General features: G+C 42.2%; 1 protein-coding gene across 1 annotated transcript in view; it reads left to right on the top strand.

Annotated features, from left to right (window-relative positions):
• The window catches only part of LOC126188509 (UDP-glucosyltransferase 2-like), a 606008-nt gene that overhangs the window by 112940 nt on the left and 466289 nt on the right, over positions 1-26779 (top strand). Inside the window, exon 2 of the mRNA XM_049930112.1 lies at positions 4070-4170. The gene's annotated coding sequence lies outside the window, so the exon portion shown is untranslated. The remainder of the gene's footprint in view (positions 1-4069; positions 4171-26779) is intronic.

The following is a 26779-nucleotide window of genomic DNA, read 5'->3' as shown; positions in this document are numbered from 1 at the left end:
GTTGTTGTTGTGGTCTTCTGTCCAGAGACTGGTTTGATGCAGCTCTCCATGCTACTCTATCCTGTGCAAGCTTCTTCATCTCCCAGTACCTACTGCGACCTACATCCTTCTGAATCTGCTTAGTGTATTCATCTGTTGGTCTCCCTCTACGACTTTTACTCTCCACGCTGCCGTCCAATACTAAATTTGTGATCCCATGATGCATCAGAACATGTCCTACCAACCGATCCCCTCCACTAACGGAATAAATTAAAATTTCAAAAATCTTGAAAGCTTTCTTCTACTTACTAATACACTATCCACTCACACTAATGTAACAACCTGTCAGAAGCCTGAGTAAGCACCTTTGCAGCGAGAAACATGCAGGAAGGGAGACGGTGACTTTCTGGAGGGTACCAACAGAAACGTGGAGCCATACCGACTCCATTGCCGTGGCCCGTTGCGCTAGGTTTCTCGGTTGAGGACCCACGGTACTAACAGTCCGATCAGTATGGAGCCATAGACTGTCTATTGGGTTAAAATCTGGGGAGTCTGGCGGCCTGGGGTGTGTGGCCAACTCACCCTGATGCACTTCGAACCACGCCGCTTAGCAGCCAGCACTTAACCGCACAAGTGTTAGGCATGTTGTCATGGAGGTGCCACACACAACACGTAGCTGCCCTGTCGCAACGCTATAGGAACGTCATCGGTTTCTTTAACATCACTGTTCGCAACCGGATCGTCCTACCAACGCCCCGAGGCAGGCGTCGTGGGAAAGACTCGAAGACTTCTTAAGTAATAGAATCCAGTACGTTGTCCTCGATGGTGAGTGTTCATCGGAGGTGAGAGTATCATCTGGAGTGCCCCAGGGAAGTGTGGTAGGTCCGCTGTTGTTTTCTATCTACATAAATGATCTTTTGGACAGGGTGGATAGCAATGTGCGGCTGTTTGCTGATGATGCTGTGGTGTACGGGAAGGTGTCGTCGTCGAGTGACTGTAGGAGGATACAAGATGACTTGGACAGGATTTGTGATTGGTGTAAGAAATGGCAGCTAACTCTAAATATAGATAAATGTAAATTAATGCAGGTGAATAGGAAAAAGAATCCTGTAATGTTTGAATTCTCCATTAGTAGTGTAGCGCTTGACACAGTCACGTCGATTAAATATTTGGGCGTAACATTGCAGAGCGATATGAAGTGGGACAAGCATTTAATGGCGGTTGTGGGGAAGGTGGATAGTCGTCTTCGGTTCATTGCTGGAATTTTGGGAAGATGTGGTTCATCTGTAAAGGAGGCCGCTTATAAAACTCTAATACGACCTATTCTTGAGTACTGCTCGAGCGTCTGGGATCCCTATCAGGTCGTATTGAGGGAGGACATAGAAGCAATTCAGAGGGGGGCTGCTAGATTTCTTACTGGTAGGTTTGATCATCACGCGAGTGTTACGGAAATGCTTCAGGAACTCGGGCTGGAGTCTCTAGAGGAAAGTAGGCGTTCTTTTCGTGAATCGCTACTGAGGAAATTTAGAGAACCAGCATTTGAGGCTGACTGCAGTACAATTTTACTGCCGCCAACTTACATTTCGCGGAAAGACCACAAAGATAAGATAAGAGAGATTAGGGCTCGTACAGAGGCATATAGGCAGTCATTTTTCCCTCGTTCTGTTTGGAAGTGGAACAGGGAGATAAGATGCTAGTTGTGGTACGAGGTACCCTCCCCCACGCAACGTATGGTGGATTTCGGAGTATGTACGTAGATGTACGTAGGATAGATTCACACTTGTGTTGATGTACTGTGCCGTCCAGAATGACGACATCACACAGGGAATGCCACGAAAGCATTCCGCATTCCATAACGCCCCCTTCTCGTTTCCTTTTAGAAGTTTCACGCCGTACACGCCAGCGGCCATAAGTCCAATATAGAACAAACTATGATTCGTCTCTAAAGGCCAGATGTTGCCACTGAATGGCAGTCCAGTTGCGCTGCTGGTGTGCAAATTCCAGCCTTCGTCGCCAAAAATATCAGTCAGCGCGGTTGCATGAACCAGGAGTCTGCTCTGGAGCCCGTGCACAGCAACCTTCGCTGAACAGTCATTGAGCAGACACCGCTGGTAGCCCCTTGGTTGATCCGGGAGGCCAGTTGCCCAACAGTTGCACATCTGTACGCCAGTACACGTATCCGCAACCATCGTTTAGCCCCGTCCACTGCCGTACATGGTGCACCACAGTAACGTCGTCGCCGGTTTAGGACAGGGCTGATTTGCCATGTTTTGTATACTGTGATCGAGGTGGTATGGTAACAGTTTAGAAGGTTAGTCGTTTCGAAAATGCTTCCATCTTTGGCCCGAAACCAATGATCAAGCTCGTTTGGACGTCACATATATCATTCCGTTTACGCATCGTGACAGTCTGTACTGTTTTCCGCGTCCCCCCCTCCCTCTACACGCATCATATACTCTCCACTGCTGGTTTTGCCACCTGCCCTCGGTGAGTGGTTGTTGTATGTTGACGTCGTACATAGGTGGTCGTCTCAATAACGTGACTGGACCGTGTAATTTATTGCTCCACAAGCAGGATGAAACTGAACTCCAAGAAGAAGACTACTATCTTGCTACTCCTGTATTTTTTAATGGGTTTTGACCCGCCTGTTTTTACTGGCTGACCCGAAAGCGCCTTACCCTTAGGGAAGCGCGGCAGCAGGGGTAGCAAAGGAAATGGTGCAGTGAGCGGTCCGGAGGCCGCCCGGCGGAACCGCAACGGCCGTGTAGTAAGAGCGGAGAGCGGCGCGCCTTAAAACGGACCGCGGCTAAAAGCTTCCGCAGCGCCTGGTCTGCCCTGCGCCGCCTGGGCAGGCTGCTGGCTCTCTGGCGGCCCACCCCACACCACCACACCACCCACACCGCCCCCCTTCCCTGCTGGCTGCGTCGCCTCCACCGTTACCGCAGACTAGCGCCGCCAGATGTTCTCACTTTCTTCCACTCACCCCTCCACTGTCTCCCTGACCCACCCCCACCGGAGCTCTCCCACACTGGCGATGCCTTTACAGCCTCTTCTTTGTTTTCTTTGTTACCGTTTCCCCCTTTTCTCTGTTCAACGTATCTTAATTGCCTAGTATTATTGTTTGCCCTCAAACGTGATGTTGATATTTTACACACGCTGATTTAGTCTCACGCATATCCGTATATTACAATCATGTATCGCAAATGAGCCTTCTATAACTGAATAATGACCAAGCCATTTTTAAAGGCGAATTTTTATGAAACAAATTCTCATCAGTCAAGTATTTAGCAAAAAATGTTTCATAGCACCTATACGACTTTAGCAGGTCATTGTTTTCAGGTATAAGAGATTAACTTCAATCATCAATCCCAGCTCCCTTATCAGTAGGATGTCGTCCCCCTCCCTCCCCCCTCCCTTCCTCCCGGACTAGTTTCATGCACTGATTCGGTTGGAAAGGGTGTCATGAAGCCGTAGAACTCAATCCCGGGGTATCTGACACCGATCTGTTCTAATTGGTCCTCGATAATCGACTAAATTTCTGTACGATAACAGACTGCTATCAGACTAAAGAACTCTTGCTTTCTGAATGACATAATATTGACATTTTTCAAAGACGACGTATTTTAACTTCCTCCGACTTCATATCATAGACACTCAGCAATCTCCTTTTAGAGGGTAGTCTTCAGCACTTGGAATATCTTTATGGATAGGAATACTGCTGTCATCCATTTAGTCATCAATCGCACCACAATAACAAAAATTTGCAGAGGGAAAATACGTGTTTTTATAATATTGATGAAATTATAAATAGAAACTACCTATCCTCAAAATGGCTCTGAGCACTATGCGACTTAACTTCTGAGGTCATCAGTCGCCTACAAGTTAGAACTAATTAAACCTAACTAACCTAAGGACATCACACACATCCATGCCCGAGGCAGGTTTCGAACCTGCGAGCGTAGCAGTCGCTCGGCTCCAGACTGTAGCACCTAGAACCACACAGCCACTCCGGCCGGCACCTGTCCTCCACCTTAGTCTGCCGCACTTTCATTTTGCCGATATTTCTTCAAAGGCTGTATGTCTGTTGCAGATCGTTGACGACGAGAGGTCTGATTGTGCTTCTACGAGTCCAGATACTGAAGCTCGACTAAAATCTGAAGGATTCCGCAGCGTTACTGGTGGTTTAGGAAGGTAAGTCCATAAATAAGGATACATAATGGCCGCAAAACAAACTATCATCTCTGTCACAACCGTAACTCGTCGGATGCAAACTTATCTCAGTATCCGTTTCATGTAAATAGGCCATCAGTTTGGGAACCATTTACAAATTGAAGAAAGGTAATGTACGTTGCAAGGCGCATAGCAGTGAAAAAATGTCTTGTTGTTACGGTGTTCTGAAGGGTACGCATTATTCCGACAGTAAATTTGTTCGATCCTTCACGTTTCATCGCTGCATAATTTTTGGATCTTAGCGTCCTTTTGAAATATTAGTCCTGACTGAAGACGATGTTAATTTTACTCTCTGTGCGCACTACTGCTAATAAACTTATAAACCCAATATACTTTAGTAAAATAAATGTATTTATTGAGTAATTAATGGCTCTAAACTGAATGACCCCCGCATGTAAATAGCCAGATACAATATCTGATTAATCAAAGAGAATTGTAGCTATAATTTGATTTTATTGTTTCCGTTTAAACAGCATCATTAAGTAATTAGTGTTCACAATGCTGCAGACTTCTTGTAAAGAGTTACACTTGTCTTAATCATTCAAAAAATATTTCTGTACTTAAGCAATCCCAAGGGATAATTATCTTACGTATACACATCAACGTACTTTTCCTAACACTCTCACACGAATTATTGTTCTATCATTCTCTATCTTCCGTAGACCTTAACCTATTGTTCCTCTTAGAGCCACTATCATAGCCAGCGACCGTCCAGTAATATCAGAGCCTACAGCATGTGCATTGTATAGTTTATTCTGTACAAACTTTTATGAAAAATTATTTTATACAACGTATTACACTGATTTGGTTACCAACTGGTTCCCATAATACGTTATTCGACATGATTTGCGGCTGTCATGTGGCTAGTCGTCTACATTAACATTTTTTTTAACTTCAGAACTAAATTCAGTTACCAGAGACTCTCTGCAATTTCTTTTGGTAATAACTACTTTTTCATAAAACTACTCAGGAATGAGCTGTGTGCAGAAAACGCGGTGACTCATTACTCGAGGAATATTTTGCCATATCTTTATCGAATTTTCTTTGTAGACTATACGAATCTGTCGGTAGTGCTCCATAGAACATGACACAAAAATATTCATTATTATAAGATCGTTGCAGAAGCTACTGTAGACCGTAGTTCACTTCTTTCAAACATCAACTTAAATCCATAGAAAAGCTCTTAATTTTTGTGAAGAGTGTTCTGTCAAGACTAGGATTACGTTAAGTATTTGTAGATAGAGGCAAATATCAGGTGGTCAATGTGCTTTGATTTCAATAAAACTCTTTTGAGTTTATGCCACATGTGACAGAGTTATCGATATTGATCAATGGAAGTGTTACAAGAGCGTGAGCTTTCCCGAACAAACTCCATGTCAGTAAAATCCTTCTATTTAAATCATTCCACAATACGACCGACATTATTGTCCACGCAGAAAAAGTATGGAAGTGCTGTACCTCTGGAAAGTCAGCAGAGTAGCTATACATATTACTTAAGCTTCGATTTCTGGGCGTTAACTGTAGTCCACAACACTCCGACACCTTTGAATATGTTATGTTCCACCACGCCAGGACCCTACTACAATCTCCCTTCACTGAAAGCCATATATCGATCTTACTGATTACTCTTGGATATTATTCTAGTATTTAACGAGGAAAATTTCTGGAAATAGCCAAAGACAGTGTTTCGTGGCAGATTCAATACTGCTTATACGCTGGCAGCATCTAGTGTATCTACATGTTATTTGTTCGATTAAATTCTGTTTTGGGGCATTAGTGTAGTGTACTACAATTTTACAGATGTACTCATCATTGTTGAGGCTCTAATCAGAGGGCAGACCATCACCAAAGGCGTTAGTTAGCATGTCGCTCATACGATACTGAATTTTATGAGTGACAGGTTTCGTTAAATACTAATAAATTCAAGACAGTACTCAAAAAGGAGAGAAAAATGCCAATAGTATCCGATATTACACCATCACTGGCAAATGCCTAGAAACTGGTACATCGTATACATACGTAGGGATAATATTACGAAGCGTTATTAAGTGAGAAAAGATATTAAATCATCAGTGGAGAATGCAAATGGAAGACTTGGATTTGTTCGGAAGACTGAGGCAAAATCCAATTCTACTGTTAGGGAGCACACATAGAAGGGGATACTAGGACGTATACTCCAGTATTAAGTGCCCTAATCGAGTGGCTGTGACATCAGACGTCGATGAAACACAGAGACGCATAGCTGTGATCGTATTACGCGCAGTTCATATAAATGCGTGGCAGACGTGATCATTGGAAGAATAGCGACGATGTTCTCTGGCCGATCCGATGAGTTAGAGAAACTACATTATGTCCTACAGAGATAGTGCTATAGTTCTACTGCTTTTATTGTATGCCTCGTGTAGGGATCAGGGAATGTAATAAGACATTAGTGTGTTTGCGGAAGCAAGTATACAGTCTTTTTACCATATACCTTACATAAATGGAACAGGGCAGATAATGGATTATATTCGTACAATGAACCCTCTACTATGCATTGTACAATGGTTTACAAAGAATACACATGTATGTAGATGCAGACGTAAATTGACGGGTGTCCATGTGGGCGCTTGTAGCACTATATTTATGTGAAGTGATTGTGTCACCTTGATCGCCTGGCCATGGAATCAGTTAATTTAGTAACATGAAGAGGAGACTTCGATGTGATAGCTAGATCCGGAAACTAATGTTTGTGTCTTCGCACCAACGTGAGAAAGATCCCCAAAATGCACCTTGTTCACATACTATTTACCGGAAACCCAGACTGGGTGAATGCAGACGCGCGTGAGACAATGTCAGCGATCATTTCACACCTTTTGTTCATTGTTTGGCCATGCATTGTTTTGGGGTTAATGTGAAGTGTTAGATGTAGGCTTGACTATAAAGAGGCTCTTTATTAATATACATTTGTAGCTTTCATTTTTTGTTTGAAGAAATAAATTTGTGGGCGTTGCACCACTTGATCACACGCAAAGTGATGTGTAGATTGTTACACTTGATATTCCTGGTGAGCCAGACCTCAAGCACAGAATTACACATGTTTTTCAGGGGTACTGTCTGAGTGTTTTGGTATAAGGGACTCACTGTCTCCGGTAACTCGTTTCAGAGTAATAATTTAATTATGATTGTTTGCGTTTGTTAATGCAGTGACTTCTGTTTCCCTGAAAATACCTTCGGAACAGAGAAGAAGCCTGTAATATGCAATAACCAAAACTTACAAAGCACAGAACAGAGCAATGCATGAACTCTCAGACTAGGACAACCAACATTTGATCATGGTTTTAAGGGAAATGATCAACAACTGACCACGAATTTAAGGAAGGTTTAAGGGAAATTTGGTAGCAATACATTTTAACCGCAGAACTATGTCGCATTTTCTTGGAGTGGGTGACAATTGACAATCAAGTATAAATATACTCGAATATTTTGCTTACTTTTACTTTGTTATGTCACATGGTATCAAAATTTGGGTAACTTCAAGAACTAAAAGAAAAGAAAGATTTTAGAGTGAAAAAGCGTGTAATAAGACTCATTTGCGATCTGAATTCCGAACTGAATATTATACTCAAGCGTTCTACATATGTTTGTTATGTTTTCTGACATCTTCCACAAAAAGGACAATCCTATAATTTTTGGGTTCATGGAAAGAAAATTAAATCTGATCTAAACAAAGCAATTTATTCATTCATCACATAAATACTCCAAAATGATCACAATATAAACAATTTTGCACATGTATGTTTTGTGTACCTACAAGTACTTACTTATAGAAGCTGCCGAACTCTGCAATCTTATGTCTTGCTGTGTATATTTTTTTTAAAAAAAGTCTTTGCAATTATTATCAAAATTGATTTCAGTGATAAACTCTGAATTAATGAGTTCGAGGCTGCTGCTACTATTTCTCTGAACAGTCCACTTATGTTCGTAAAGAAAAATAACTCTTTCGAAGAGTTGCGTAATATTGTTGTGGGGGTCAACTGAGAAACAAGTAACGTAACGAGCGTGTTTAAATATGAACGTTCCTATATGTAATCCTTTTTCGTTAGTCCTTGGTACTTCCGTGTGTTATTTGTAGCACAGCTGCTGACTGGTACGAGGCAAGAGCTCCCGTGAGTTACCAGTCCTGACAGAGAAACAAGTAAACAACCCCTTCTCAGGGTCCCTCGAGACATTTAAGCTACGTCATTCCTTCCACGTTCCTGACATTAATTTGATCAAAACAGTCTTCTTTCCGTAGGAGCGCGAACACAGAGTAGACTATCGACAGTAGTAGGGACTATTGTACGAAAAGTTTTGGATACCTGTTATTCATGAAGCTTAAACTGTCGATAGTACTTCGCAGGATTAATGTTTACGGCAGTTATCACTGACGAAATATATGGGAGAAACAGGTTGTCAAGAACTGGAAGGATTTAAAACATATTGCTACTATGCGGCAGATCCTGGGGAATACGGGAGATTTAGTCACCCTACAAAACGTACTGTGATGCGGTTGCCATCGATGAGGGAACAGTTCAGCATAGTGTCGTTGTGCCGCTCTTCCACTGCTTTCGGTAAACCAGTACACGACCCGTGTATCGGCCAATTCTTCATCAGTAAACCTAACCATACAACTTTCGTGTATCGTTGTTAACAAACCATTAACACTGGCCGGTCGACAAAATCCCAGACAGAATCGAGCAGTCCGTAGACATACTTGAAGGCAACGAGTTAAATGGACATTATTGTCGCCGACAGCAGGTACCATGACGAATAGAACCACGACCCACAGTACATGCCGTCAACATCTGCGCTGTCGTGCGCTTTTTTCGGCACAATACAGATGCACAGCTAATCGAGGCAAGTAACGAAACGAAATAGAATAGCTCTGTAACGACGCATCACAGATTGTCGGCCTCTTACACCAAAGTACTCGCAAAACATCCCTGAGGAACCGCTGTAAGTTTGTCGGTGATGTTCTGGTTCATCCTGTATAAATACTATTGTTCCGTCATAGTTTTTTCTGATAGTCTCCTAACTACATTTCTGCCGGTCGTTCAGTTTATTTTAGTGTTTTTGGATAGAAAACAGACACATGTAAATAATTTTATAGGCATAGACAGGCACCGGCGGCGCAACATCAAATAAGATACGAAGAAAGTGCACTTTATACAAGGTACTTCACTCAGGTAGCGACTTGTACCTAAAATAGCCATATATGAAGATGTATATGTGGATTTGAAATAATCTTAGCCCTCCGCCAACGATCCATCAGCAGTAGCTTGGAGGGCCTACAGTCCCCAAGGGCCATGCACATTAAATGTACACCATATAATGTTGAAAACAATTTGTACGTGACCTGAAGGTTTACAGTTTCTCAGTGTATTTTAATCAGAGAGTTACAGGTACACTGGCAGCAATCTGTGTCAGATGGAAATGTAGGCCTGGACTTAACTACAGCATGGTTAAATGGCCCTGAGCACTATGGGACTAAACATCTGTGGTCATCAGTCCCCTAGAACTTAGAACTACTTAAACCTAACTAACCTAAGGACATCACACATATCTATGCCCGAGGCAGGATTCGAACCTGCGACCGTAGCAGTCGCGCGGTTCCGGACTGAGCGCCTAGAACCGCAAGACCACCGCGGCCGGCACACTACAGCAGTTATTTGAGTTTTATTTGTTGGAAGAAGTAAAATAATTATGTATTACATATCTACCACGCTTCAAAACTCGTGAAATCTGTCTAGAGTGTATGAGGATCTCTGACAGAGTCAACATCCTAACGTCCAGCAGATCCTCGCTCGTCCTGAGGCTAAGCGGAGACATTGTTGTTCACTATGATACCTATTTGTTATTGCAAATAATTCTTTTGGGTTGCAATGATAATGCACCATTTTGAAAAGCTCTTTCAATTGTTCATCCGGCTCCGTTGCTCAGTGGTCAGCGTGCTTGGCTGCTCTGCGGAGGGCCCGAGTTCGATTTCTGATACTGCCAGGGAGTTTTTCTTGGTGGGGCGACTGGAATGGAGTGCACTCAGCCTAGTAACGCCAGCTGAGGAGCTATTTTCTAAGAAATAGCATCTTCAGCGTCAAGAGAACCGACACCGGCAACGACAACAGTGAGCTGACCCCATGCTCCTCGCAACTGGATCCAATGACACCAGTGAAACGGCTGTCAGTCGGTACCGATTGGTTCATAAGGGTCAGAATAAGGCGCTTTGCTTGTTTGCTTTCAATTACAAATACTTTCCTCCATATGTATCACTGACGAATTTACGTTGTTTTCTGTAAGGGAACCACCCTGAGGTTTGTCTCTTAGCACTTCTACGACTCTGAAAATTGACTAGTCATTGAAAAACACATGAGTAACAAATATACCAGGGAATTGCAGCTATTCCAAATCGCCCCAAGTCGATGATGTGATCGTAATGTGGAAAATCAAAGGAACAACCATAGTTTAACCATGACCTCTGAACGCCGGAACCCTGTGGGATACAGTCGTTTGACTGTACACAATAGTCGCCACAACAGACCACAACTGCTCTTTATGGCAGTCAGTCCAGATGTAAACTAATATCGTACACCAAATATTAGAAAATGCGTTATCAGTGATTAGGCAGTCCTTAACGCTTGTCAATTAAACTTCATTAGAATAAAAGAAACTTCAGAAGTCTTACCACAACCATAACTGACATGACGAGTTTTTGTTAGTGATATGAATTTGAACCCACTATTAACCAAACAACGTCTGTGAGTCTGTTCGAGACTCGACTAGGCCTAAAGAGAGGTTAAATATCGAAGTTTTTACCAGTATCAGTTTACAACGTTTAGCACTGCACCGGGAACCCCATGAAGCTTATATTGCCACTAAAAAGTATCCACGAGAGGTATGCAATAAAGTGCAACGCACAAGTGTGAACCGCCATGAAGTAAAATTGTGGTGATGGACTGGGAATAGAACCCAGTACTTAAATGAATTGTAAAGTATACACTATCAGATATCAAAAAATGGTTCAAATGGCTCTGAGCACTATGGGACAACTTCTGGGGTCATCAGTCCCCTAGAACTTAGAACTACTTAAACCTAACTAACCTAAGGACATCACACACATCCATGCCCGAAGCAGGATTCGAACCTGCGACCTTAGCAGTCACGCGGTTCCAGACTGTAGCGCCTAGAACCGCTCGGCCACCCCGGCCGGCTATCAGATATCGGACATTAAATATGTTCACCAACAGCATGCTACGGATACCTGAAACTACGATACAAATTATTTTTGCCTGGTGTGGATTCAAACCAAGCACCTTTCGCTGTTGCCTTATAGCTGCGAATAGAACTGAAACATTTATTGTTTCTTCACCATTGTTGTGCACATGTTCGGGTCAAGGTAACGCAATGAGTAGTTCTGTGCTGCATGGGTGTGCAAGTCCACTGTATCGTCGATGCTGACCTCATATTAAGGGGTGTCAGTTATCAGATTCTCTTTCCATAGTAGTTACAATCACGCTGTTCGTACAGAACTGGATGAATTTGCCATTGTTACCATTGTTACGAAACAACGAAATTATGGGACACTTCATCACTAAGGGTTCAATTCCAGAGAAAATTTGGAATTAGAGCTCGAATCCCGGTCCAGTGCCAATATTTTTAATATCTCAAGGTCACTTTAAATAAGAAATGAAGGTCCTATGACTTTACATGACGATTAGTTAGTGAACTAAAATAACATTACCAGTGTAAGAAAGCTGGCCGCGGGGGGTAGCCGTGCGGTCAGGGGCGTCTTGTCACAGTTCGCGCAGCTCCCCCTGTCGGAGGCTCGAGTCCTCCCACGCGCATGGGTGTGTGTGTTGTCCTTAGCGTAATTTAGTTTAAGTTAGATTAAGTAGTGCGTTTGCCTGGGGACCGATGACCTCCGCAGTTTGGTCCCATAGTCCTTACCACAAATTTCCAATTTTTTTTTTTTTTTTAATAAAGCTGAGTAGAGACAGAGTTCCTGTAAGCAGCGACTTCCGCTTCTGACTTCGAAAACTAATTCAACTCTGTTCCAGTCAATAGTGGATGGACATGTTTTTTGTTGATCTGGAAACACGGCACAGTCCTGCGTTCTTTACTTGGCGTTACTTTAGGTGAAAAAGGTATTTTGTGGCTGTTGAATTCTGGTACCCCCAGCGGCAATCGAACACCCACCCGAGTCATTACAAGCTAGCCTTAGTCAAACCAACCAGCGAATTTTATGGCTGTTAGCATTATGTGTCTGTCACAATGGGGTACGCAGCACATGGTACGAGAAGTGCTGACTTCCACTTAAGGTGTTGCGCTGAATATCCTATTCGCGGTCTAGTGGTCAACGTTACGAAGCGCGAACGCAAAACCGTCGTATCAAACATCCTTTTTCTCTCTTTTTTATATGTCTGCTACGAGTATCAGTCTGAAAGAAGGTCAGACTCAGTTTCGTTCATTTTCAACTAAGCCATTAATACAAAAATCTAGTAAAAACATGTTTTTGAAAGGGATCCTGTCTGTCTGTCGCGGTAAGACCAATTTCAGTGCCATCAGCCCGTGGCCGCTTGATACCGAGCGGCGTCCGCAAAAGCGATCGCGATGCTTCTGGCATAGAGCCTATCCTATGATCTTCAGCGAACTTTTCTGCGCTCGAAGTTGCAGATACAATATTATGTAACGTTGCGTATGATGAAATACTTTGTTTCAGTATGCTCTGTAGCGATTTTGTATGGGATGTTGTTGTAACTGTATTTAACTGTGGTCTTATTTTCTTGAAGTACAGCTTGTCCCATGACAACCTGAATATTTCTTAGTTTTGATAAATATGAGAAGCGTCGTTTATGGATTAGAAAATGGAATCTAAAACGGAGTAGGGTGTAACATTTTTCACATTGTGTACTGTCTGTGTTTAAAACACGGGTGAAAGTAGTGAGAACAATTCGGAACTCTTGTGTCCTGTGTGAAGTGAGTGCTATCCAGAAAATCAAGTTGTATCGTTTCAAGTGTGATCGTTTCGAGATAAATTAATCAGCACATTCTGGAAGACAATAGAAGTGAAGCAGAATCTCGAACTAGGAAGGATGGGGAAGGAAGTCATCCGTGCCCTTTGAAGGAATTGATCCTGTCATTTTCTGCAATATATTTAGGTAGCTCACTGTAAAACTAAGTAAGTGCGGATTTATGGCGATTTGAGATAGCATATAGTAACTTCATAAGGAGAAAATAGTGGGTAAGCCATAACAAACATCTCAAACGACAGACTGTATACATCCACAACATGGGGTCCTCAGTGCAGTGCTAAATGTATTGTCATGTATTTTCCCTGTGAGGACTTCGATATTTAACGTCTCCTTATACCGAGTCTCGATCAGACACGGATATTTTGTTTGGTTAACAGTGGGTTTGAACCCACAGATCACCAACAAGAACTCGTCATGTTAGTAAATGTGTGTGATAAGACTTCTGAATTGTCACTAATTGTAATGAAGTTTAGTTTACAAGCGTTAAGGACTGTCTCATCTCTAATAATGTGTTTCCTAATATTTGTTGTATGACTGTATTGGTTTATATTTTGGCTGCCTGCCATAATGTGCAGTGTCCTCTAGTAGTCTCTTACGGTTCTTATTGTATATTGTCAAACGACTGTTTGAGGACCAACACAGCATAGCTCTGTCGGTTGCTTACAGTCAGGTGTAACCTACATACTGGAGTTCATTGATGGCCCGCTTTTTGTGCTGTCGAGTGAATGTGTTTGTGAAGCCACACATTATACCAAAACAGAGCATCTCCAGAATGATTAATTGTGGCACTAGCTAAATGCACATTCAAATTATTTTATGGATCGATAATAGTCAGATTTTGACTCAACTCGAAGTAAAATTACAAGTAAGATCAGCTGTGTGTCCCATGGTGCAGTTCCCAACCTTTAGTGAAAGCTGTTCAACGTGCCAACAAAAAATGTGCACTTTTACCGTTAGATGGTCAAGCAGTTGCATAAAAGTGTCTGATCGATTGTAATTCCCATTAGCTACTTTGGTGTCTGTGTGCAAACATACATCTGTCGTATCGCCTAGTTACTGTTCCACTAAGTTCCTCACAACTGACAGAATTGCAGCAAGATATGGTTGGCGAAATGGGAACTGGTTTAACACGGATTGAGTACCATTAATAGTAATTACAATTCATAGCGTGTAGGCTTTCAAGGCCGGCGTCTTCAGTAATTAAAACTTCCGGGCTAAGAGGCCGTGGTCCAATAGTAGAAATACTTCTCCCTGACGTTTCGTTGCCAGCTGCGGGCAATATCATCTGAGGTGATTCTACGACTGGATACTCACTCAGAGACTCACCTCAGATGATGTTGCCCGCAGCTGGCAACGAAATGTCAGGGAGAAGTATTTCTACTGTTGGACCACAGCCTCTTAGCCCGGAAGTTTTAATTACTGAGTAATTACAATTATTTTCACTGTTGTTTAAATAATTTGCGTGCACCGACGCATTGACCCAAGGGCTCATACAGAAATTTTGCAAGTCCTTAACATCAAGCTATAGTTCCGAGATAAAATCCACGTAAAACTATTGTGGAAAAATATTCTAAAACGCGAATTCACGCAGAAATTTTACAAGTTCCCAGACATTTCGTACGAAAAATCTCTAATATCTTTAATGGTGGCATAGAATCTTAATTATGCCATTGTTATTTCTAGCATAGAAGTATCATCCTTTGAATACTGTGAAAGGAGGTGATTGCTGAAGCTAACTACGTGAAGAAAACTAAGTTCAGAATACATTAGATTATTTAGAATTTCTCATAATTATCACAATAACAGTAAGGGTCTACAAGTTATTTATATCTCAAAGAGACATTTGAATATTATTTAACATATTCAATGAACATAAAAAACATTGTACTTTGTTGATTGGGCCTCAAGGAACACTGGCAGAGATGAACGAAAGATGTTACTGGAAATGAGGTCGGGCAAAATCTTCGCAGTATGGGCTGCAAAAGTAGTTGCTTTGACCACATTTTACTATAGAAATGTTAGCTGAGCATGCATGAGGTGAAATTACATCTGCTGGGCAGTGGATAAACAAGCATTAATCTGTCTTCCACTTACGTGTTGAACAGAGGCGGCTGGTTGATTTAACGTAACGAAGCTAAGTGAAACAAACGCTTCTCATTAATCTGTATTCCACCCGTGATAAATTCCGTGAAGCTCGACAAATCCGGTTTGAGCGTAGCGTCTTATTTAGCGATGCCGTACTTACCAGATTTAACGCCCACCACTTTTGTGTGGTGTCCATACACATTGCTCCCAAGACTCACAGTCTGTGCCACCCGGGATCGGCCGCCAGGACTGAAGTCCACCAGCGCCTGATTCTCGAAGACTACTTCCCTCAGGGGTTGCCATGAGAATCTACTTCTGCCGCCCTCAGAGAATCCCACTCCATACTTCGCATCTCAGTTTCACTTAGCCTCTCACAAGAAAAACACATAGCTTGCTTTGTCCGACCAAAATCATACAAGCACCCGTCCACCAATCAGACGAGACAAACACAAAGTTGCTGTCCCCATCTACATACTCTTTAGGGAGTGGATAATCGGATTGCACCGCTCATGACTGGAAAAGTTGTTGTTTACTGAAGTGTGTGATAGCTCTTTGTGACAGCAGAAACCGTTGTAACGGTAGGTATGGCTGTAGAGTAGATGACACTAGATTACACTTGGAGAAATAGTTCGTAAAGAAGAGCCTCCATCCTACTCCATAGATCAGCAAGTGAACAGGCAAACATCTCCTCAAACAGTAGACATCTTGTAACATGCGCGTGTGCGTGGGGCACACAATACTCATTAAAGCCTGTACTATGGTAAGTGAGCGGGGTTCACCTTAAGAGACAGGATTTTCGTATAGATATTGACCGCGTGTACCTGAATGGTGGCAAATCAGACTTACACCCACTCTGTAATAACAATGATCCGTCAAGTAAGTTCAAAATGCAATTACACGTCAGTATGGACCAAAAGCTACACTGAAGATACTACCAATTTGATAACAATACGGCCGCCAGCCTAATTAGGCATTAACTGAGTTTCTTCCCTGTACAAGTTGCTATATATTCATGCAAAACAACAAGTAGTAACACTGCATAATATAGTAGAATTATAGAACCAGAAAATCTATTGCACTGATAGTTTCACGTTCTGTACTGATATGGAAGAACCATGAATACGTAACACTACACTATAATGTATAGTACAAAACTTCGTACTGTCTATTGATCTGATTAAAATCGGGCATAGGTTACCCTAGAAATAGCACTTTCGAGCCACACACAAAATGTCAATTGTGATAAAGATAAAACACTGATAAATAATTCAAATGAGTAAAGGGGGGGGGGGGTGGAACCCTGAAACTGTTATGATCACTATATTAAAAAAATTGATTACTGAAATTATCATGCGTTCAAGATTTCCAGTATATGAGTTACTACTCTTTTTATGTTATTTACTTCTCATTTAAATACCTTTATATCTGTCTCGAAATAATTAAACTTCATTACTATATCAATATTAAAGTTATCTTTCAACTTCGTTAGACCTTCGTTATTCATTTACTGGTTCATTAACAAAACAATTCTTTAAACACCATTCTAACATAACTAGGTCTGCAAGTAATTATTATTAACACAAAATTTAATTTTTCATTTCGGGACACTCGGATTGCACAACATTTGGAAAGGACCCTGCCTAGGTTAGTTGTGAGGATAATTAAATGAGGGGAAAGTTCTGGTAAAATTTGGGTTATTATTGAACAGTTCACTCTATGGTCCATACGCATACAGTACTAAAAGTTTCAACCTGCTTGTATCGATGCGGCGGTTGGCGGGCGGCGAGATGGCGAGGCACAGAGCACACATACAATCACAGCTATGGCTCTTGACGTATCGGCGCTTTAATTCTTCTTAGCGTCGCAATACTTTTCCATTTAGTGTCTATGGAATATTGCCATGCTGTGTGGGCGTTGGAACAGCATACCCGAGGCTCAGTGAAACTACGTCTTCCAGGAGAGCCTCCTTGCTCCAGAAGGTGTTGCTCAGACCAATGCCAAACTCCAACTACTACTGCTGATCCCGTTGTGCCGTGCAGTGCCCGTGCGCATTTTCCCGCGCTCGCCTGCCATCCACCTTTTACCGCTCCCTTACAGACAGGGTATTCACCCGAGGTTTTGCATTCTACATATCCTAACACATTGCCTACGTATGGACCAGACGCACAGTTACAATTTTAAATATCTTACAACAGTTTCAACATTTGTTACATTTCAATTCTATCACAATATTACTTGACATTTGACATAAACATCAATATTCACATTGAAACTTGTTTACAGATTTCTTAACACAATGACATGAAACAAAAAAAGAAATGAAATCAGAACATCAATTATACTAGTTTATCGAAAAATCAGATGGAAAAAAAATTTACTTATATATACAATAGTACAACGTCGTTGTTGTTACAACCTCTACAGTAATTAGAGCACTGACACCAGCATGTTACCCAGGCGTATTACAAAAACATATCCTAGATTGTTGCCAGGCAGGCAGTACTGGATGGCGTGCCTCACCATAGTATCCCGTGCCGCCGTGCCACCGACTCGAGACCTACTTCGCGAAGAGTCGCTGGATTTCTAAAGGGTCAACCAGTCCAGGCTTGCAGCCTTTGGTCAACACGAGACGATAAGGGGCCCTCGACTGTTTTCGGCCCGAGTGAAAAGAAACAAAGCGTCTCCATGCAGTCGGTATGCGCACATACGAAAATCCGACAGAGAGGAATCTAAATTACACAGTAAATGGAATGTTGTAATCTTTTATTCATCGATCCCGTGCAATTTTTTCTGGCATTTAAAGACGTCGGTAGTTAGCATGTCATGGATCAAATTGGCCAGACAACTGACGTATCAGCTGGTTAACATTATATTGCGTTTAATTCTTTTTTTGGTAATTACAACTGCAGTACCTTATTTCTCGCTGTGTGCACTGAAATGCCTACAATATTCCCGAGATTTTGTTTTGTGTGCACGTCTTTTTCGTGGGAAGACACTAAATCTATCTTAGATATGAATTGTATTCGCAACTGCGAAAGTGGACTACCATCAGCTATTTAATGGAATGACGACAATAAGAATTTGTGCCGGACCGGGACTCGAAGTCAAATTTATCGCTTATCGTGAGCGGTCGCCTTACCATTTGCCTATCCCAGAACGACTCACAGACAGACCCAAACTTCCAAATTTCGTCAGCCATGTGTCCACAACCTCTACTCGTGCGTCCATTATGTATATTCCCGTATAGGGTGACATTTTACTGGAAAGTTGATTGCCCGGTGTCGGTGGATAAATACTATATTGCAGTGCCAGGATTATTCCACGTTACGATGCAAAGTTCCTTCGGATATGCATACATAATGGATGCACGAGTGCGGGTTGCGGACACGTATAAATCTATTGTATGTTGTTTTCCTGAACATGCCTTAAAAGTTGCGCTGCAGAAACACACAATTCTTGCCTCCACCAGTTCGTGCATCCCACAAAAGTCATTATGAATGCTGCCATTAAATAGTCCATCTGCAGCTGCTAAATTTCAACAACGAAATACGGCAGATTGGTCACAACGCATTTTCAGAGCAATCTGTAAACGATTTGTCTAGCACCAGTATTGCAGTAAACTAAGCGTAGCTACATTTCTGAACTGTCAGTTTATTCCATTTTAAAATATTTTTATTGTTTTTCACGTACCAGCATAAATTAACATTGTTAGCTACTGTACATAATTATATTCCTGCATATGAAGAGAGAGGAATAAGCGCATGGCTTGAAGCCCTTGTTCCGGCAATGTTCACAACAATTGTTTTACGTAGATCGACTAGCATTTGGAAAATGAAATACGTTGCGGAATCAGTTTGTCATTCGACAGGGTACTTCAGCCCGGCAATAAACAAATATGCAGTTTAAACCACAGAAAAAACAGTATGATGTACTAAATAAGAGAAGTAATAGTGAAATGGAGAGACTTCACGTGGTCGTATGTGCCATTGATTAGCAATTGTGATAAATAATGTCGTCAGGAACAATATTTAACAGTGGCCAATGAAAATGAAATTAAGATTTGAAAGCCATAATAAGAGCAGATTGTAGCAACATCACGTGGTGCTCGGGCAGAAAGTGTGAAACACACTGACGTAGAGGAAAGCGTGAGGCGAATCGATAGATTTCGCCACAGAGAGTGGTGAAAAATGTAACGGCCTGAAAACTGTTCTTTATTACTATAACTCGAATATCATATCTGCCCATCTGATGACAGTTTACCTGTCGTAAACTGGTCAACAAGCATTACTACACTACGCAGTACTTACACCTAATGCAATTATATCACACCACTCTGTCACATACTGATTTGCAGTCCAAGTACCTGAAACGAGGCCCTTGTCAGAAGCCTTTAAATATTAGCGTTCACTGACGGAATAGCGTTGGCACAAGCAAATGGAGTCTCATTTGATGAAATGCACATATTAGCTTCATTTCTTTGATGAGGACAAAGGCGCCTGCTGTTTTCACGGTGAATGAGCAGAGGAGAGGATGAAAGCCATGGGCGCGTAATCGATTCACGGGATAGACACGAAGGGGACCGACAGGCTTGATGTCTGAAGCTGATGGACGGATCTCAATTAACAGTGGCTTACGCTCACATCCGCATGAGGCTGGGGAGAAATGTAGAAATCAACCGACAGCTATATTGCTGCACTATCTGTTTCGGTCCTTTTTTTCCGGATATCTTTTCCACCACAAAGAAAGTGGCACGATCTGGTTAGCACAGACAGATAGTCAGTCACCAGTATTATAACGAGTGACGAATAGTGGAACAACTCTCTCTATGCGAAAAGTCTAAGTTTAGCTGCAAAATGTTTTCGCAAAACTGCTCCCCGTTTTTGTTCTAGGTTGTCTTCCTGCAAGCGCAGCAGAGATGCTGCCGAATAACATAGTCTCTGTTCGGCTGCATGTATATACACTGTAGCAACAAAAAGTAGGTCAGTATGTTGGTGCCAGTGTTTTTCAAGCACGTTACGTGCAAGTGAGAAATTCTCTTGGCGCTATTGGCAAGTGATAAACTACAGACTGACAACTGTGTTTAGTGTAGAATGACGACCGCAGCTGTTGGGCATTCGTTGAACCCCAAAATTATTGTAGCTAAAAATGTGGAACCGAGCTGAACAACCTCACTAGATAAATTGCTTCATACTATTTCATGTGTTATGCGCAAGCGAGATTTGTTGGCGTAAGAGTTCAGTAGCTTTCTACAGTTCTATAGCTAATAAATTTACACTTTCCAGACATCATATTACCTAATAAAAACTTAAGTCTAGTATAGCAGAGGCTCGTAACCTTAAAGCGAGTTCCAGCAATTTATGGACTTCTTCCTTATTGTTAAAAAGAAACCATAGGCAACGACTTAATTATGGGGAAGCTGCAGTTTTGCTGGAAATGTTCCAGTCGCCAACGAATCACTAACTTCATTACTAATTTTATTATCGATGAGGTATATCAGCTTGAATGACTAGTAATGAGACGTCTCCCTATTGATGGGGATTTCCATCGACAAGCAGACATAGCACCAGACCAACGCGCCTTCTGTCACTTTTCCTGTCGCATGCCTCAGGTTGTATAGAACACGAAAATCGCACGTCGGTGGACGTAGGACAGCAGAAAAATAGACAAGTACCCGCTGAAACAAGGCTGGTGCTTTGGACCAGTTACAGAGATCAGTGAACCAGTTATTATGACAAAGAAAGTTTGGCGTCAGACATCCGTCGAATACATCTTGTGCTTACATCTCGTTAGAGACAAATATACAAGTGATTTTAAATAACGAGCCATGGAAATTATCTATAGTAAGAAGAACCATATCTTGACATCTCCAGAGAAGTCATTAGGTCGATTTGGTTTGGGACCAGAATGCAAAACATGATGTTTATATCCTTGAGCACAAAATTCAAGGTTTCCCTGCACGTTGCCCCAAAAGAACATACATTATATGAACCCAAATACACTTATGGAAAAAAACGCAAAACCAAAAACAGATTAACGTAGAGTAATAAACTTTTGAGAATGCATTTGTCTAAGTAACATGTTCAAATGATTAACATTGCAAGATCGCAGATTAATGTAACCGCAAGACAGCGGTTGCGAATGTGAAATGCTGGTACCTTGGAAGCCGTGTAACCGCCAGAATGTTGAATGCAAGCATGCACAGGTTGTACAGGTGAGCGATGTCAGTTTGTGGGATGGATTTCCTTGGCTGTTGCGCTTGGTGCCCGATACAAAGAGGTTATCCCTGGTTGTTGACAATGCTCGAGTTGTCGTCCAATGATATCCCATATGTGCTCGCTAGGAGACAGATCTGATTATCGAGCAGACCAACGCAAGATTTTGGCACTCTGTAGAGCATGTTAGGTTACAATAGCTGTTTGCGGGCGAGCGTTATCCTGTTGGGAAACACCCTCTGGGACGATCTTCGGGAATGGCAGTGCAACATGTCGAATCAGCAGATTGACGTACAAATTTGCAGTCAAGGTTCATGGGATAATCACGAAAGGTTCGTGCTGTCATGCGAAATCGCACTCCAGACCATAACTCCAGGTTTAGGTCCAGTGTGTCTAGCACACAGGTAAGATGGTTGCAACCCCTCAACATATCTCCTTATGAACAACGCACGGCCGCCACAGGCACCGAGGGAGAACCAACTTTTGTCGGAAAACAGACCTCCACTCTCCCCTCGAATGAACTCTCTCTTGACACCACTGAAGCGGCAAATGGAGGTGGTTTGGACTCTGTGGAATGCGCGCTACAGGGCGTGGTTCGGAATTGTCCCTGAGGTAACCGATTTGTAACAATTCGCGTTGTCTCTGTGGTTCCAACTACTGCTCAAATTGGTGGTGCAGATGCAGTACGATGAGCCACAGCCATACGCCGATCACGATGGTCTTCTCTCTCTCTGTTGTGCCACGTGACCCTCCGGAGTCCGTTCTTCTCGCGACCGTATATTCTCTTGACCATCGCTGCCAGATATCATGTACTGTGGCTGTTTCCCAGCCAAGTCTTCTGCACTACCACAGAAGGAACATCCAGCTCCTCGTAGCCCCATTACACGGTCTCGTTCAAACTCACTAACGGGCTGATAATGGCATCTATGTCGCCTTAATGCCATTCTTAACTGACATCAACTCATCACGTCCAATCTCAAAGGTAACCTACGCTCACGATCGTTCTAACCCGTATTTAAAGAAAACCTGATTTCCATCCTCATAGTGGCGCTACTAGCGCCACTCTCACGTCACTGGCGCGAAATGTGAATAGACATCATCTTTCAGATTTAGGAACACGCCCGCCAACTTTCATTTATGGTGTACAACTCCTCCTCGACGTTGCTTTTTTTTTATCAGTGTAAGTTGGAAGAACGTTCTACAGCCGATGTTTTAAGATAAATTTTGTTAAAAATAAAAACGTGATTACTAATTTCTTACAGCTGCCGTACAAGGACGTGTGAAAACTTCAACGCGATCCGTCGGCTGTCCGCTCCGCGGAAAAAGTATGGTGCCTAGTGCTTCATATTAAGGGACCATGTACCTCATTTTACCCAAGCGTCAATAATGAAAGCTGGCGTACCGCTGTAACTGAGCTGTAAAACAAAAAAAGTCTCTTCTGTTTCTAGCAGCATGGATACCCTTGTCAGATACGTTGATACACAATCGGTTTTTTCCTTCATGTGGGTTACTGTGTTTAATTTACCAAACTTACCTATACTGTCGTATGGTGTTCATCTTTGTTGGTGAGATTCACAAACAATCTACAAATAACAGGTAAGTCAAAATCTATATTTGCCAATGAAGTTCTGACGATGGTAATCACTTGTAGCATATATTTTCGGCCATTACCCTTTTTTGCAAAATTTAATTACCTACGCCACTTGACTGTACTCTTTTCACACAAGAGCACCAAAATGCCACCTCTAGCAATCAGTCTGACACCCTACACATTTGAGGACAGAAGCACTTGTGGATTGGGTGAACGGAGAAACATTAAAGTTTAATGTCCCAGAAATGTCAGTGTTATAAACACAGGTCTGTATAGGACAAATACGAGAAAAGACCGTTTGTGTATTGTGTATAGTGCGTGTATTAAACCGGGGACCGAGAAACGACGGAGAGGCTTCGTCCCGCCGTAGCCCTCAGTGGTTCACAACCCCACAACAGGTCACAGCAGTTCAACCCACCCCACCGCCGCCCCACACATCGTGTCTTTCGCCCCCCCCCCCCCCAGTGGACCACCTCCCCCCCCCCCACTCACGGGGAACGTCTCATACCACTCATACCACACGAGTGTAGCCCCAAATGTTTGCGTGGCGGAATAATTATGGTGTACGCTTACGTGGAGACAGAAAGACCGTTTGCAGAAACATATCAATAATCGCGAATTAGAACTGTTGTGTGGCAATTTCAAGCATGCTCTTTTCGAATTCAAGTGTTAATCTGACGTTTCCTGTCATATTAATTCTATCTCATTTCACCTGTTTATACGTCATACAAAATCTTGCACATCATCGCGTATGATCTTAGAATGAGCAGCAGCGGAGGATGGATACTACGTTAACCTACGTCCAGCAACATTCAGCACAGAAACGCACCAGAATTTCAGTGACAACTGTTTATATTAATTCCTTCATTAAACTGAATCTGTCCACGCCATGGGTTTTTGGCAGAATGTCTGGCTGCACTGTCTGCGTTTTGGTACTTTAGTGTTTTTTATGTATAAAACATAAGTGAACGAATGTTTGCCACTACCCTAAGACAGGATAGCATTGTCGAAAGTGTATTAGTTTTTGACATTGGGTACCAATTCAGAGAGAAAGAATATTAACCACTGTGTCAACTCTCTCGTCTAATTCCATGGAACACACACTTCTCCTTCGATCTATAAGGCACCAGCGCTACATCACTTCCCTTATTGTTTGATCGCTCCCCCACAAGAATGTGGCCTACGAGTGTTAATAGTAGTTTCATGTGTGGAACTATAGACGCTGGATCTAGTTTCGGAAATTTGATACTAACAAATAATCTCCAATCACTGCTTGTCTTCTACAAGAAGTTGCTAGTTTCACATCCTTTCGACGGCAATCACATTAAAGACGGAGCACTTGCCGGAGTTGGAAAAGGATGTGGAAGCAAATCAGCATTTTCTTTTTATGTCCTTTCTCTTTCAAAGAAAATATTCCTAAACTTTCCTTGGACTATTTAGGAAAACGACGGATAACCTAAATCTGGTGTGACCCCTCCAAAATGGAACTTCAGTGTTAACAATTGCGTCGCATTGCTCGCTTTGTTTCTGCCTTGACCAAACATATTTTAGAAGAACACAGTTTGCTTTTCACCTTGATATGTGAAACATGGACGATAAATAGTTTACACAAGAAGAGAATAGAAGCTTTCGATATGTGGTGCTACAGAAGAATGCTGAAGATTAGATAGGTAGATCACATAACTAATGAGGAGGTATTGAATAGAATTGGGGAGAAGAGGAGTTTGTGGCACAACTTGACTAGAAGAAGGGATCGGTTGGTAGGACATGTTCTGAGGCATCAAGGGATCACCAATTTAGTACTGGAGGGCAGCGTGGAGGGTAAAAATCGTAGAGGGAGACCAAGAAATGAATACACTAAGCAGATTCAGAAGGTTGTAGGCTGCAGTAGTTACTGGGAGATGAAGAACCTTGCACAGGATAGAGTAGCATGGAGAGCTGCATCAAACCAGTCTCAGGACTGAAGACCACAACAACAACAACAACAACATATACTTTAGTTTTGCAACTAGCATTAATAAAAAAGAAACAGGTGTGAGTTTCGTGAGACAGATCAAATTTTGAGTAAAAGTAATTGTGAGTATGAATTTACACATTTACCTGTACTCCTGTCATTGAATATTTGCCGTTTAAAGCTCCGAATTTTCACAGGTACTTCACGAAAGACTCAAATGCCTGCTACATCTCACAGTATCACATAGTCAATTTTTAACGTCATCATCCCATATAAATCTGCTGAAAAACAGCCTTCTGTTGAATTGTTCCTTACATTATCCACTACCTCTTCATATGACATTCCTTCGCTCCAAGTGTGTCAGCATACAGTAATGTCTCTTATCTTTGGTTCTTATCTTTTCTCATTGTCCATTTTGCCCTTTTGTATACTACTTCATCCTTTAATTATTTAATTTTCTTCAGTCTTCGCGACAGCCAGGTCAGGTTTAAAAGTTGTCCAAATACGCTCTAAACCAAAAAAATTAATAAATAAGTAAGTAAAAATACACAGAACGAAGAAATTAACCGAATGGGATGGAAAGTGGGAGATGTGAGGTACAAGTACAGGCAAACAAAAACAAATCATTACGATTTCAGTAAAAATGGATATTTACTCAAGAGAAAAGCCTTCAGAGATTGAGTAGGTCAGAAAAGCTTATTCGGCTTCGCATTGGCTGATATAGCCGTTGGATGCCCTCCTAAGGAATATCCTGCCAAATCCAGTCCAGTCGTGCGTTAGACCATCAAAACACCGAGATGGACAGCCATGCTCATAATCCTCCGGACGTTATCTATTGGGGAGAGATATGTCGATATTGCTGGCAAATGTAGGTTATTGGAAGCACCGTGACAACCAGTAGAAACCATCGCCGTGTGCGAGACGGCATTATCTTGCTGAAATGTAAGCCCAGAGTGACTTGAAGGGCAACATAATGGGGCATAGAATAGCGTCGACGTACCTCTGTGCTGTAATGGTGTCGCTGATGACAACCAAATGGTTTCTACCACGAAAGAAATGGCACCCAAAATCATCATTCAGCGTTGTTGGGCCGTATGGCGAGAAACAATAAGGCTGGTATTCCACAACCCTCGGGGGCGTTTCAAGGCACGTCTTCGGTTTGGAATCTCGTTGATTGGAGTAGAACTCACTTCGGATTCAGCCCCGATGGCAAGCGAGGACGTGACTGGAGTCGCCTCGGACAACAGTGGGATACCAAACTGATTGTCGCCCGCCATTTTTTTGTTTTAGTCATTCGTGTTATGATTGATTAGATGCGGCACGCCACGAATTTTTCTCCTGTGCCAACCTCTTCATCTCAGACTGGCACTTACAACCTACGTCCTCAATTGTTTACTGAATGTATTCCAATCTCTGTTTTCCTCTACATTTTTTACCCTCCACGGCACCCTCTACTACCATGGACGTTATTCCTTAATATCTCAGCAGATGTCCTACCATCCTGTCCTTCTTCTTGTATGTGTTTTCCATATATTCCTTTCCTCCTCATTCTTTAGAGATCGACCTCATTCCTTATCTTGTCAGTCCATCTAATTTTCAACAATCGTTTTTAGCACCATACCTCATATGCTTCGAGTCTCTCTTTTTCGGTTTTCCCACAGTCTGTGTTTCACTAACATAC

The sequence above is a fragment of the Schistocerca cancellata genome, chromosome 5 (assembly GCF_023864275.1).
Source record: "Schistocerca cancellata isolate TAMUIC-IGC-003103 chromosome 5, iqSchCanc2.1, whole genome shotgun sequence".
NCBI classification, from domain to species: domain Eukaryota; kingdom Metazoa; phylum Arthropoda; class Insecta; order Orthoptera; family Acrididae; genus Schistocerca; species Schistocerca cancellata.
Note: the sequence above shows the minus strand (reverse complement) of the source record. Positions and strands in the feature narration are given on the sequence as shown.